The sequence below is a fragment of the Zingiber officinale genome, chromosome 8B (assembly GCF_018446385.1).
Source record: "Zingiber officinale cultivar Zhangliang chromosome 8B, Zo_v1.1, whole genome shotgun sequence".
NCBI lineage: Eukaryota > Viridiplantae > Streptophyta > Magnoliopsida > Zingiberales > Zingiberaceae > Zingiber > Zingiber officinale.
The window spans coordinates 97,950,511-97,962,883 of NC_056001.1; the positions used below are offsets into that span (position 1 = coordinate 97,950,511).

Below are 12,373 nucleotides of genomic sequence, written 5' to 3' on the forward strand. Positions count from 1 at the left end.
TTCAGCCATAGCAAGGACTTAGTTTTCTTAACAAACTCAGCGATGCTAAAGGCGCCTTGAGACCAATCTCATTGTTGCCAATATCTAGAAGTGTTATTTTTCCTAAACAAGAAGAAATATAGTTTTACATAATTGCTAAGAAGTAGTACAATCAATAAATACTGGAAAGCCAACAGATCTGATGAAGAAATTAAATCTGCAAGAAAGAACTACATGGATAGAAAATCTAAGTGTGTGCAAGTCTTATTAGCTTGAGATGTATAGATCGAATTGCCTTATTCTCAACTAGTGCTCCAGCAAGACTTGCAAAACCCTATAAAATTTCACATGGAAATAAGGTGTAAGGAGTAAGGACACCAGAAACAAAGTGTAAAAGATCTAGGAATTTAATAAAAAAACATGAAAGATTGCCCAAGAATAAGGTCATACAGAATATTCAATCATATTATTGTTAAGTTTTAGTACACGTAAAGTTTGATTTTCTTTCAACATATCTGCAATAACCCTTGCACCCTACATAACATATTTAGCATTCAGACTTTACCAGAATCAAGAATCATTTTCTTCCTCAAGAAACAAACAACCGGAACTTGCAACAAGTAAAATTAAACAACCTCATCTCCAATACCTGAACTATTTAGCTGGAGTTTCTAAATACATCCAGTCACCTTCAAAATATCTGAAAGACACTGCATAGGAAATTTCCACAATCTCAACATCTAATGAAAAGAAATAGGAATAATGTAAAGTAAAATAACATGTCCAAAGACTTCTTGGTCAATGAGAAAAATTATTAAGAAATAAGCACATAAAGAAAACAAAATCAATACCCAAAAAAATGTTAAATTACTCATTTTGACAAAAAGTTATAAAAACAAAAAATATGCTGGTAATAGATGACAAAGAAGAAATAAATGTTACTTGAAAAGTATAATTCTCTTAATCTTAACAAAGTGACTAATACTAAGTGATAATTCTGGGATAGTGAGATTCAACAATAAACAATGTAGCCATGCATTGAATTTCATGAGTATTAAAGAACTAGCAATTTGTATCCTATCCTGATTCAAATTCGCCAAAAGAAATAAGAAATTGAATATCGAAATTCTGTGCCTCAGTCCAGCACCTAAACTGGTAAACAAATCCAAAAAAATAAACAAGGTAACTTGATGCAAATTTCATAAGAAATGAAAACTAAAGTAGTAGTAATTCACCGGTTGTTATAGGACATAATGGTAAGTAGTTATAGAGGCAAAAAAGTAATGAGATTTCTAGATATGAAAAATGTTGTTATGAAATTGATATATCAGATTATGGATCTATTCATTAACATTTGCCAAAGTCAAAGTTGATTGACAACCTAATGCGCAACGCTCACCCTTTTTATTTGGGCTTGGGACTGGCATTAGCGAGCTTAAGTTGATATATCAGGTTCATGAACATATACTTGCTCAATTTTATGGTCAACAAAAGAGTTAAGTCCCTAATGTACATGGAAAAAATGTTGACATGAAGTAATGATTCAGCTACTGGAGGTAGTGGATTTAGTAATTACATCCAAAAAATGCTGATAGAAGCTCAAATGTCTTTTAAGGACCAGATATTCAATTGGTATAAGTCAAGGTGACTTAAATAGAGAGATATCATCATGCACTATACCAATCATTCCCAAAAAGTTTGACAACAAAAAATATCATAACATGAGGTATATCTCCCATGTGACATGATATGCTAATCACTACTGCATGCACAACTGGGCTATAAAGAAACATGGTTAAGAGTGATGCAACTAGGTAAATACTGAAATGAACAAAAAATAACAACAAATTGGAGAACTGCATCATCATCCAAGAAGGAAATCTAAAAACGAATATATATATTTTACAAAGCAAGAATCATGTAAAAACTATAGTTATTTAAAACTGAAATAAATCAGCCAAGCAAAGATAAATTTCATGGCAAGCAAATAATTATCTCATCACTGCTAGAACACAAATATATTAAAAAAAATTCACTACCCCATGAAAACCCCATGAAAACCGACCTAAACAAACTAAGATAAATACAGTCAAATGAACTAGCTAAACATAGTAGGGTATTTGCATTTAGCAACTACAATTAGGATGCTTGTATGCTAATTACTTTGTGTGAATTCCTACTATATCAACCACAGTAAATTTATCTAATACCATTAAAGGATTTTGTCATTTATCATCAAAGAAATCATCTAATATCAAATTACCAATTAATGGTGATAATGAACTTTAATTTTTCTTGTATTCCAATACACTATTGTACTTCCAACAGAATCAAATTGCTTATTTCCATATGAATAGGCGTAAACATAAAAATTAGTAAAATTAAAAATAAAAAATGGACTTACCTTAGCTCCTTCATCACCAATATTATTTCCTGATAGGTTCAGAGTTTTAAGCATGGTATTCGTCTGAAGAACACCATCAAGTGCCTTTAGGCCAACTGCTGTAATCCCATTGCCAGAAAATCAACTTCCTCTGCTGCCTGAGACTTGGAAAAAAAACTAATGAGATGCTAAACGACACTAAAAAAAGTTATGCTTAAATGTCTTGCTTTAGTAATGTCATACCTTTAAGAGTCTGGTTCAGCAATAGTTTACAAGTAGGAACAAGAAAAAAAGTAAGGTTATGGAAAAGGAAGGAAAAGAACTAACCTGTTGTAACCAAGGCTTTCAGCAAGAAAAACAGACCATCATCACCAAAATTATGACCTAACAGAATCATGAATTTGTTAAATATCTACAAGTATTCCATTACCTTGGTAAAGTAAATGTAAGTTTAATCCCCTGAAAAAGTTATCTCAGCATATTCATTACCAGATATTAGATTTAGAAATAATCAGTTATAGAGTGAACAACTATAATCACTTGTTGTAGATACATTCTAACAAGTTCAGTGTGCTAACCTGACAAATCAACACTTCTGAATGCTCTAAGTTCCTTGGAAAACTCATTTACTTTTTGCCTAGACTCTTTTTCAAGTTTTGCAGCACCACCTGATAGCAGGTTAGTCCTAGGAGAAAAGGACCACTTAAGTCCAGACGACGGAGCTTTTTTAATCTCAGATGTTGAGCCCTTTGGTTTTGGCATGATTAGTTTTCCAACCACCTTCCATAAAACTGTGTGCTGAAGGAGTAAATTAGCTATACCATCTGAATAACCAAAGCATGATGAAGCAAAATGGAGTTCAGCAAAGCTATATTCTTTTAGCATGATTACCAAGACAGTCAAATTTTGGCATCACAGAGTAAGCATTCATATACATCTGACTTGAAGATGAACCAAGAGGCTAGCATGAATACCAAAGGATCTCAAAAGACTAGCAATGACAACAAAGGCTTGTAGAGTAACCCAACAGATTTGTCTTCTCAATGTGCCTTTCTCAATGTAAGACGTCGTGGACCATCCATCATACCAGATAGAACATTATAAGATGCACACTATTTAAGACAAATGTAAACGGTACCTTTGAATGTCTCATAAAGTGTAGCATGATGAAGGTTTTAAACAAGATGAGGACCAAACATATAAATATTCTTAGGTTAAACCCACTTAGAGGCCTCGAAATTTCTGCTTCCATGTACCTCTATAGAAAATTATGTGTATTTAATACATTTATGCACGTACTTGTTTGCCACATCAAGTTCAACTTGCAATCCTAGATTTTGTCCAGAGGAAGAAAATAAGAACAAGGTTTTAAAACCACATGCATTGGTATGGTTCAATTTCCATTTTGAGGAATTCTCGCCTACATGCATATACTCGTAGATCAATCAATGTTCCACAAAGTTGAAGAAATCAATAAAGAGAAACAAGTCATTTATGTAGAACCTAATGTAATCCAATCTCTTGAATCAGGAAAACAATCCACATACCAAAACTGACAGCAAGCAACGCTCCAGCCGGCACAGCAAATGACGCAATTTCTTTCATGGGCAAGGATGGGCTGGTCATATGTGCCTGAGACTGTCTTAAAACTCTCTTCCCTCCTCTTCCTCGTCCTCCTTCCCCTCCCCCTAGGCTCGGCCTTCCATCGCACACCTCGGCTGCGGCCCTGGGAACGAAAGCCACCGACGATCTAGGTCTACGGTCGGCCAGTAGACACGAGTCATGAAAGGAATATAGGAGGAAACCCACTCTGTGGCGCTGTTTGCAGGGAAGTCCATGCGTGGAGGGGAGTGGTACGGAGGAGGAGGGGCGGACGCCGGATCTGAGAGAATAGGAGGCGGCAAGGGCGTGAGTCTCCATCAAAGCCTTTAAGTTCGTCTAAGAAGCCCAACATACAAATCCTGGCAGTGAATGCTAGACCAGAGATGGATGAAGGAAAAACTACCGGAATGCGAAGAAGAGCTCCTCTTCTCACCCAAAGGGAGGAGTTGGAGGAGATGCGGTGTGGTTGGACGGAGAAGCAAGGGCGTTGTGTGTTGATCCTGATTGGGAGAGGAAGGGGCGTCGATCTAGGAAGCGGAAGAGGAGATGAGGCTAAGAGAGATGGTCGGAGGTTTAGGTTTAGGTTTAGACTGAGAGAGATGGTCAGAGGAAGGGGCGCGATATAGGTTTAGGTTTGGAGGGAACTTCATAATGTTGCAAATTTTGGCTGGTGGGAAAATTAAAATATTTTATTTTGGTTCATTAACACCGGGTTTTAAAAATCGCTGTTAAAATCGATGTCTATTAACGAAAAAAAGGCGCTCATAGACATCACCTAAAAAACTGATGTCTATGAGCGAAAATCTGTGCTCATAGACACTGATTTTTGGAAAAATCGATGTCAAATACTCAAAGACATCGATTTTTACGTAAAACCGTTGTTGTTCCACCGATCGATGTCTATGAGGGTTTATCTTGTAGTGAACCCTAGTGAGTGAAGCTAGGTGGTGGAAATCCTGGTGAGTCAAGCCAGGCAATGGAAGTCCTAGTGAGTGAAGCTGGGCAGCCCTAGGGGAGGTAACCCTAGGTTATATGTGATCGACTGGTTTTTGGTCGACCGTGCATAGTCGACCGGACCAACGAATCTTGAAATCTGTTAACACTGTCTTACTTTGCTGTTTTATCTATTGTGCTAACTCAGTGTTGCAGGAAAGTCTAGTTAGGTCAATGGGCCAATCGGATAGCTAGCATGAAGTCCAGACAGGTCAACGGGCTGACCGGATGTCTGGCAAGACGGTAAGTTAAGGTAAGTCACTGGAGGAGAGTGACTTTGTGAGGATGCATTCCCTATTTGAGGGAACAGTAGGCGCCGATCCAACTTAGATCCATTTGGAAAATCTAAGTTAAGATCTTGACCAGATTCTGGTCTCGAGGAGACAGAATCTAATTACTACTCTATTTGTTATACTGTGCTAACTTTGTTTTGTAGGGTAATATAATTTTTATTAGCTCGGAGTAACCTTTTCTTGTAGGGGGGTTCAGGCACCGGAAGGGATCCAGGTGCTCGGAGCTGGCCCAAGCGTCTGAAACTGGTCCGGGCTCCCAGAATGGCCGAAGCTTATCTCATCGCCAGCGTGGAGTGCACTGACTGATTGACCGACGTCACGGTCCAAGCGCCCGGAAGGGATCCCTGTGCGATCCCTGTGCCCAGAACTACTTATATAGGCAGTCTTCCACCAAGAGCCAAACACAACTTCTTCTACTATTTCTCTCTTATGCGCTGCTCTAAAGACGCTCTTACGACGCTGCGAATCTCCTCCGACAACCTGCGACTCAGTTTCATTTTCCTTGTTGTCGGTATTTTTTATAGTTCGTGTACTAAATTGTGTAATACTTTTTGCGAATTATTAGTTATTGCCCAACGAAAGCACTCTCACGTGCGGACCTTGGAGTAGGAGTCGGCGAAAGCTCCGAACCAAGTAAAATTGGTTTGTTAGCGTTGCTTCAATTTTTTCTCTTCCGCTGCGTACTCGATTTAATTTGCGATTTTCGACGATTGCTATTCATCCCCCTCTAGCAAACTTTACGATCCAACAAGTGGTATCAGAGTGAGTACCGCTTTGAATTGGTGCAATCACTAATCAGGCAAAGGGGGTCTTTTTTAAAAGAAAAATTATATATTGTTTGCGTTTAAAAATTATTCTTACGCCTTTCATTTTTCCCTCCATTTTTTTTAAAATTCACCTCAATTTTTTCACTATTAGTTAGAATTGATAAAATAACTCTTCTAGTAAAATTTGTCATAATATTTTTTTTATTATTTTATTAAGTTTTTTGGTGAAATACCTTAAATTCTTTATTTCTCACACTACTTACCCTAAGACAAAGTCTTAGAAATCGCTTCTTGTCTATCATTTTTTGCAAGTGTATCAATATCTCATCAAGAAGGACGGAGCATCCACGAGCCACCACCATATGAGATATACGAGATGCACGAATTCAATTTGTGGAGGATGCAGATGGAAATTTTCATTTTTATGAATGACTTTGATGGCGACATAACATTGAGACGATCAACCCAGAACTCGGAAGCAAACCAAAAAGTAATAAAGTTTGTTTCAGATTTACTACCTAACAAAGTTACATGCAGGATAAGAAAGGTCAAGGATGCCCACGAGTTTTGGACCTGCCTGACCAAGCTTCACAATGAGCCTTTGGAGTTAGAGAATCAAGTCAAAATTGAATCCAAACTCGAGTCAGATCCAACGGAGAAGTTTACTAAATTAGGGGATGCACTTAAGGTTAGCATAATTTATTAAAATACCCTTTGTTAGTAGTAGTTTAAATAATCTGCATGATAATTTAGATAAGTGTGAAATTATCCTAAGTATGGTACATGATAATCGAAATTTACATGATTCAATTTTGAAACTAGAAAATAATCTAGATTATGATCAAGTCAATCAAGACTTTAATTAAATCAGCATTAACCTTGACTTGGTCAAACAGAACAATGACCAAATCAATTCAAATAATTTAATTAATTTAGAAAATTTAAAATTAAGTAAAAATTCAAAAATAATTAATTCAAACATTAAAATAAATTTGAATTTAAAAATTAAAAAAATGAGAAAATAGATTTGATAAAATCAATAAATATCTTAATAAAATATTTAATAATCTAGACAATATCGCTATAGAAAATTCTATCCAAAATCAAGATAATTTAATTAATAAAAAAAATTAAATTTTAAAGATAAGACTAATATAATAAATTCAACTAATAATATAAACTTAAAAAACAAAGGAAATATAAGGATAAATTCAAATAATTTAATAAAACCAAAAATAAATTTAATAAATTCAAAATTAAATATTAAAGATAATTCAAAATTAAATAAAAAAAAAAATCAAAATTAACAATTAATAAAAAATTAAGAGAAAAACCTTTAAAGAAATATAATTTAAACAGTTTAATCAATTAGAATTTAAAATTAATAAAAATTTAAATACTAAAAATAATCTTAACTTAATAAAATTAAGATTAAAAGAAAATTTAAATATTAAATACATTCCTTTAAAGAAGGAAAATTTGATCAATTTAATTAATTCAAAATTCAAAATTTAAATTTAAATTACAAATTAAACATTAAAATCTTAACTAAAATTAACTTTAATTATGCAAAAAATCTTAAAAGGAAAATCAATAATTCAGGGGAGGCTCCAAATTAATTGGCACCTCCAAATAATAGATTACCCGACTGGGTAATTAGGACTAGCTTAAATAGGGACAACAGTTTAACTTGACAAATAGTACTAGTGAAGTTTTAGATGATAGTAGGTTAGGGAAGCTCTATCTATGCATGTTTAGGAAGATATGACTTCAACGTGGTGCATTTAGCTTAGTGGAACTAATTGAAGCTACCCTTTACGAATCCTAACTAGTTAGACGAAAGTTTTGTACTAAATTCAGTGGATGAGACTATTTGAAAAACCTCAAAAGCATGGTTACACTAATGATGTCCAGGTGACTTACCAGAGCCCAGAAGTTTATCCAAAAAATGTTTGTTTGCTGAGCCCAAAGCTAAACCTGAATCTAACACAAAGTTAAACCAAACTCTGAAATTAAATTTAACTCATCTCACAAAATTATAGAATTTCCTGATTGAAAACATAGATTGGGTGAGACGACTAAGGATTAAATTAAATTAAATTAAACTAAATTAAATTAAAATTCAATTAAATTAAAATTAAAATTCAATTCAATTAAAATTAAATTAAATTAAGTTTCAACTAAAATTTAAATTAAATTTAAATTAAAATTAAATTAAAATTAAAATTAACTTAACAAAAAATTAAAATTAAAATTAAATTAACTTAACTAAAAATTAACTTAAATTAAAATTAACTTAACTAAAAATTAACTTAAATTAAATTTAAATTAACTTAACTAAAAATTAACTTAAATTAAAATTAACTTAACTAAAAATTAAATTAAATTAAATTAAAATTAACTTAACTAAAAATTAACTTAAATTTAAATTAAAATAATTTTAACTAAAAACTAAATTAACTAAAAATTAACTTAAATTAAAATTAAAATTAACTTAACTAAAAATTAACTTAAAATAAATTAAAATTAAGTTAACTAAAAATTAACTTGAATTAAAATTAAAATTAACTTAAGTAAAAATTAAATTAAAATTAGCTTAACTAAAAATTAAATTAAAATTAACTTAACTAAAAATTAACTTAAATTAAAATTAAAATGAACTTAACTATAAATTAACTTAAATAAAAATTAAAATTAACATAACTAAAAATTAACTTAAATTAAAATAAAATTAAAATTAACTAAAAATTTAAATTTAAATTAAATTAACTAAAAATTAAATTAACTAAAAATTAACTTAACTAAAAATTAACTTAAATTAATCAAAATTAACTTAAATTAAATTAACTTAAAATTCAACTTAAATTAAATTAATTTAAATTAAATTAAAATTCAAGTTAAATTAAATTAACTTAAAATTCAACTTAAACTTAAAATTAATCTTAAAATTTAAAATTAAAGTTAAACCTAAACTTAAAATTAAAATTAAAACTTTATATTAAATTAAAACTTAAATTAAATTAAACTTTAACTTAAATTAAAACTTAAACTTAAATTAAATTAAACTTTAACTTAAATTAAAAATTAAACTTAAATTAAAACTTTGAATTAAATTAAATCTCCAACTCAAACTTCATACCCTAACTACTTAATCTAATCATTTTTTTAAAATAAAATTCTCACCCAATCAAATTAAACTCTAAAATCAAAACTGAATTAAACATATGATAATTAACATAATACTTATTTTAAAAATTATATTTTAAAAAATCCTTTTAAAAATTATTTTTAAAATCTTTTAATTTTTAAAAAAAATCTTTTACAAATTATTTAAAAACTTTTAAAAATTATTAAAAAAAACCTTTTAAAAATTATTTGAAAATTGTTTTTACGACTTAGGCACTTAATTTGAAACTTAATTAATAGACAATTAAATCAATCAAAATTGAATTAACTTAAACTTTATTAAATAATTAATAAGTAAATAATTAAAACTTAATTGTTTAGTCTAACCTTATTTAAGAACTTAAGTTGACTTGATAAATATCTTAATTTAGCCTAATTAAAACATTAACTTTACTATAAGTTTATGAGATACGTTAAATTAAATAGTAAGGGTTATGAGAAAAATAATCTTATTGAAATTTAAGAGAATTTTTAGTTATTTTTCGAGTTTTAATCGGAAATCGTATAGTATAATTTTAGGAGATGAATAATTTAGGTGGGAAGCCTATTATGTAATCATCGTTAGGAGGGAGTTGATCAAACGAACCCTAGATTTTTATAGAATGCTACAGTGATCTAACAAAGCAAAAACGCCGTTCCTCTCCTCACTCCATCTCCCGAATTCGCCGTCTGACGCCCTACCCGACGCGTTCCTCCGCACCCGATCGATCCAGCGCCGCTCCATCAGACGCTTGCGGAAGCCGCCGAACTCCTCTACTCCTCACCTGAAGCTAACCGGTTACTCCCCACTCCAAATCGATGCTCCGCCAGAGTCGATCTTCGGCCAGGGGAAGGATCCGAGCCCTAGTGTTGCGGGAGTTGGTTGCGATTGCCGTTCCAGAGGGGCTGTCTCTGTCCCCTGTATCCTAATACGAGTTTTCCTTGTCAACTTCCTACCTTCCCAAACTCTTCAGCCGCTTGTGGTGGTCTCCATCACAGAGGGAGCTGTCGACACTGTGGTAAGGTAAGACATTTTGATTTCGGGTCCTAAGTTTTTAGAGCTCGGGATTGCGATTTCAGTTTGGGATGTAGGTAATGCTAACTGGGGTGGTTGTTCTTGGCAGTGGCTGGCAGTGGTTTCGTTATAGCTTCAGCCGTGAATTTCTAGCAGCATTAACATTCGGCTAGCAGTTTTCCGGCAGCCATCCCTCTTGGCAGTAGGTCAACAGGGAAGATCTTGTGATAGGGTAAGATGATTGAAAGGCAATTTCTGTTTTAGTTTAATTTGAATCGATACAAGTAAGATTAGGGATAATTGATCCATGTGATTATTCGAAACGATTGAGATTAAACGTTGGATCTAATCTAGGCTACGAGTTAGATCCGATTTATTTTAGTTAACCAAGATTAAGGAATGAACTAGGGTTTCTTGGTTAAATAGGAATTTTGATCTAACCATTAGATACATATGAAAGTGAATTGATTATATGCATGTTGTTATAGGACCTTGATTTACGACGAGTCGCTTAATGTGGAGATAATATTCAGGATGCGATATATTTGAGGCGGGTACTTCTTATTTTGTCTCTTTAATTATTTGACCTTAGTGCATGAGTTATATTTGGATAAATGTTGTGTTTACCTTGACTTCACTCGTAATATTTTCTTATGTTTGATACTTTATACACGCGACCTTCGAGATGTTCAATTTGATATCTATACAGTCTCACATTGCTATCCCTGATACTTAGCAGATACTAGATATCACGTTTATTTGCTTTGACTACTGTTTACTTATATTTCATGTTAATGCATGTCGACAACCATGTCTCCCTTGTGGTTGAGAGAGTCATTGGCCAGGGCCGCACACTCGGCCACTTTTGAATAGTGGTAGCTGGAGTGTGCCGCTTGTCCTATCGTGCTCCCACTTGCTCACTCATGGGTATTGATAGCCGGAGTTGTGAGTAGCAGAGATCCCTGTCGCAGATATAGCTAGTTAGCTATTATGCAACTGTTCCCTCGACCACTCGAGAGTAGTGGTAGCTAGAGTGATGTACAGTCTATCACTGACCCGGCCTCTCGACCATACATGGGTCATGTATAGAGGGGTGGGCAGGAGTGACCATCCGTGCATACGCTTTTGTTCTTATACTTTCTTATGCCGTTGTCACTTATGTTGATATGCTTACATATGTTGAGATATATATCTGTTGCATATGCTTAGACACTAGCTTACTTATTGATAGTATACCTCACATGATACTTTGGTATTATGAGCAATATTGTCACAGATACTCACTATCCCTGACCTATTGTTACTAGCCTATGATATGATTTCAGGTATGGACATTTACTATAATATCACTGTAGTATTTGCTATTTTTTCATATGAGACTGTATACCCTTTTGTATCCTTAGATATTTTTATTGCTCATGCACTATGTGTTTATTATCCGCTGAGTCCCAGTACTCACCACCTCATAAGTTGGTTTTTCTTTCATCAGGTAGCCGATAGATAATACAAGAACTCTTGGAGGATCTTGACTGCTGGTCTCACGTCACATTCGAGGACAGACTTTCGGGTTTTGATGAGGCTTTGCTTTTGTTTGATTTTATGAATTTGGTTCTGTAATAATTTGATGTGGATTTGGAACTTAGTCTTGTGGTTGCATGTAGTTTGATTTGTTGGTATTGTGTCAAGCCGGGCCGGCTCGCATGTGGTTATTTGGTGGGTTTGTGATGGTTGTTTTGTGACTTCCGCTGTTCTTTTGTTTCAGCCGAGTGAGCTACTTATAAACTGCGTGGTTGTGTTTATATCCAGTCGTGTGGGCTGTTGTTGCTTGTGAGTAGCCATGTGGCGATGTATGCTGGTTTCATTTGTCACTATTACAGGAGAGGTGTTGTCCGATTTTCATTGGATAACCTTACTCTCGGGGCATGACAAAGTTATTGTAAACTAAACTTGACTATACATTAAAATGTTAATCAATTTTAACTTTATTTTAGTTAAATCATAATTTATCTCAATTAAAGATTGACTTAAATTGAACCTTAACTTTATTTTGTTTAATAATTTTAACAAATTTAACTCTGAATTAATACTGACTTATTTAATCTAAGTTAAATATAATAAATAGGATGATGTAAATGAAAAATTAAATTATAACTTAGACTTTCATTAAATCAGTCAA

General features: G+C 33.0%; 1 long non-coding RNA gene across 2 annotated transcripts; it reads left to right on the forward strand.

Moving 5' to 3' along the window:
• Nucleotides 1–9,766: 9,766 nt before the first annotated feature.
• LOC122015802 lies at nt 9,767–11,996 on the forward strand. Of its 2 annotated transcripts, none has more exons than XR_006120975.1 (3): nt 9,767–10,206; nt 10,307–10,429; nt 11,687–11,996. It is a non-coding gene; the product is annotated as an uncharacterized LOC122015802 (long non-coding RNA). The 2 variants fall into 2 exon arrangements; XR_006120976.1 differs by lacking the exon at nt 11,687–11,996 and adding an exon at nt 10,686–10,752.
• Nucleotides 11,997–12,373: the final 377 nt, after the last annotated feature.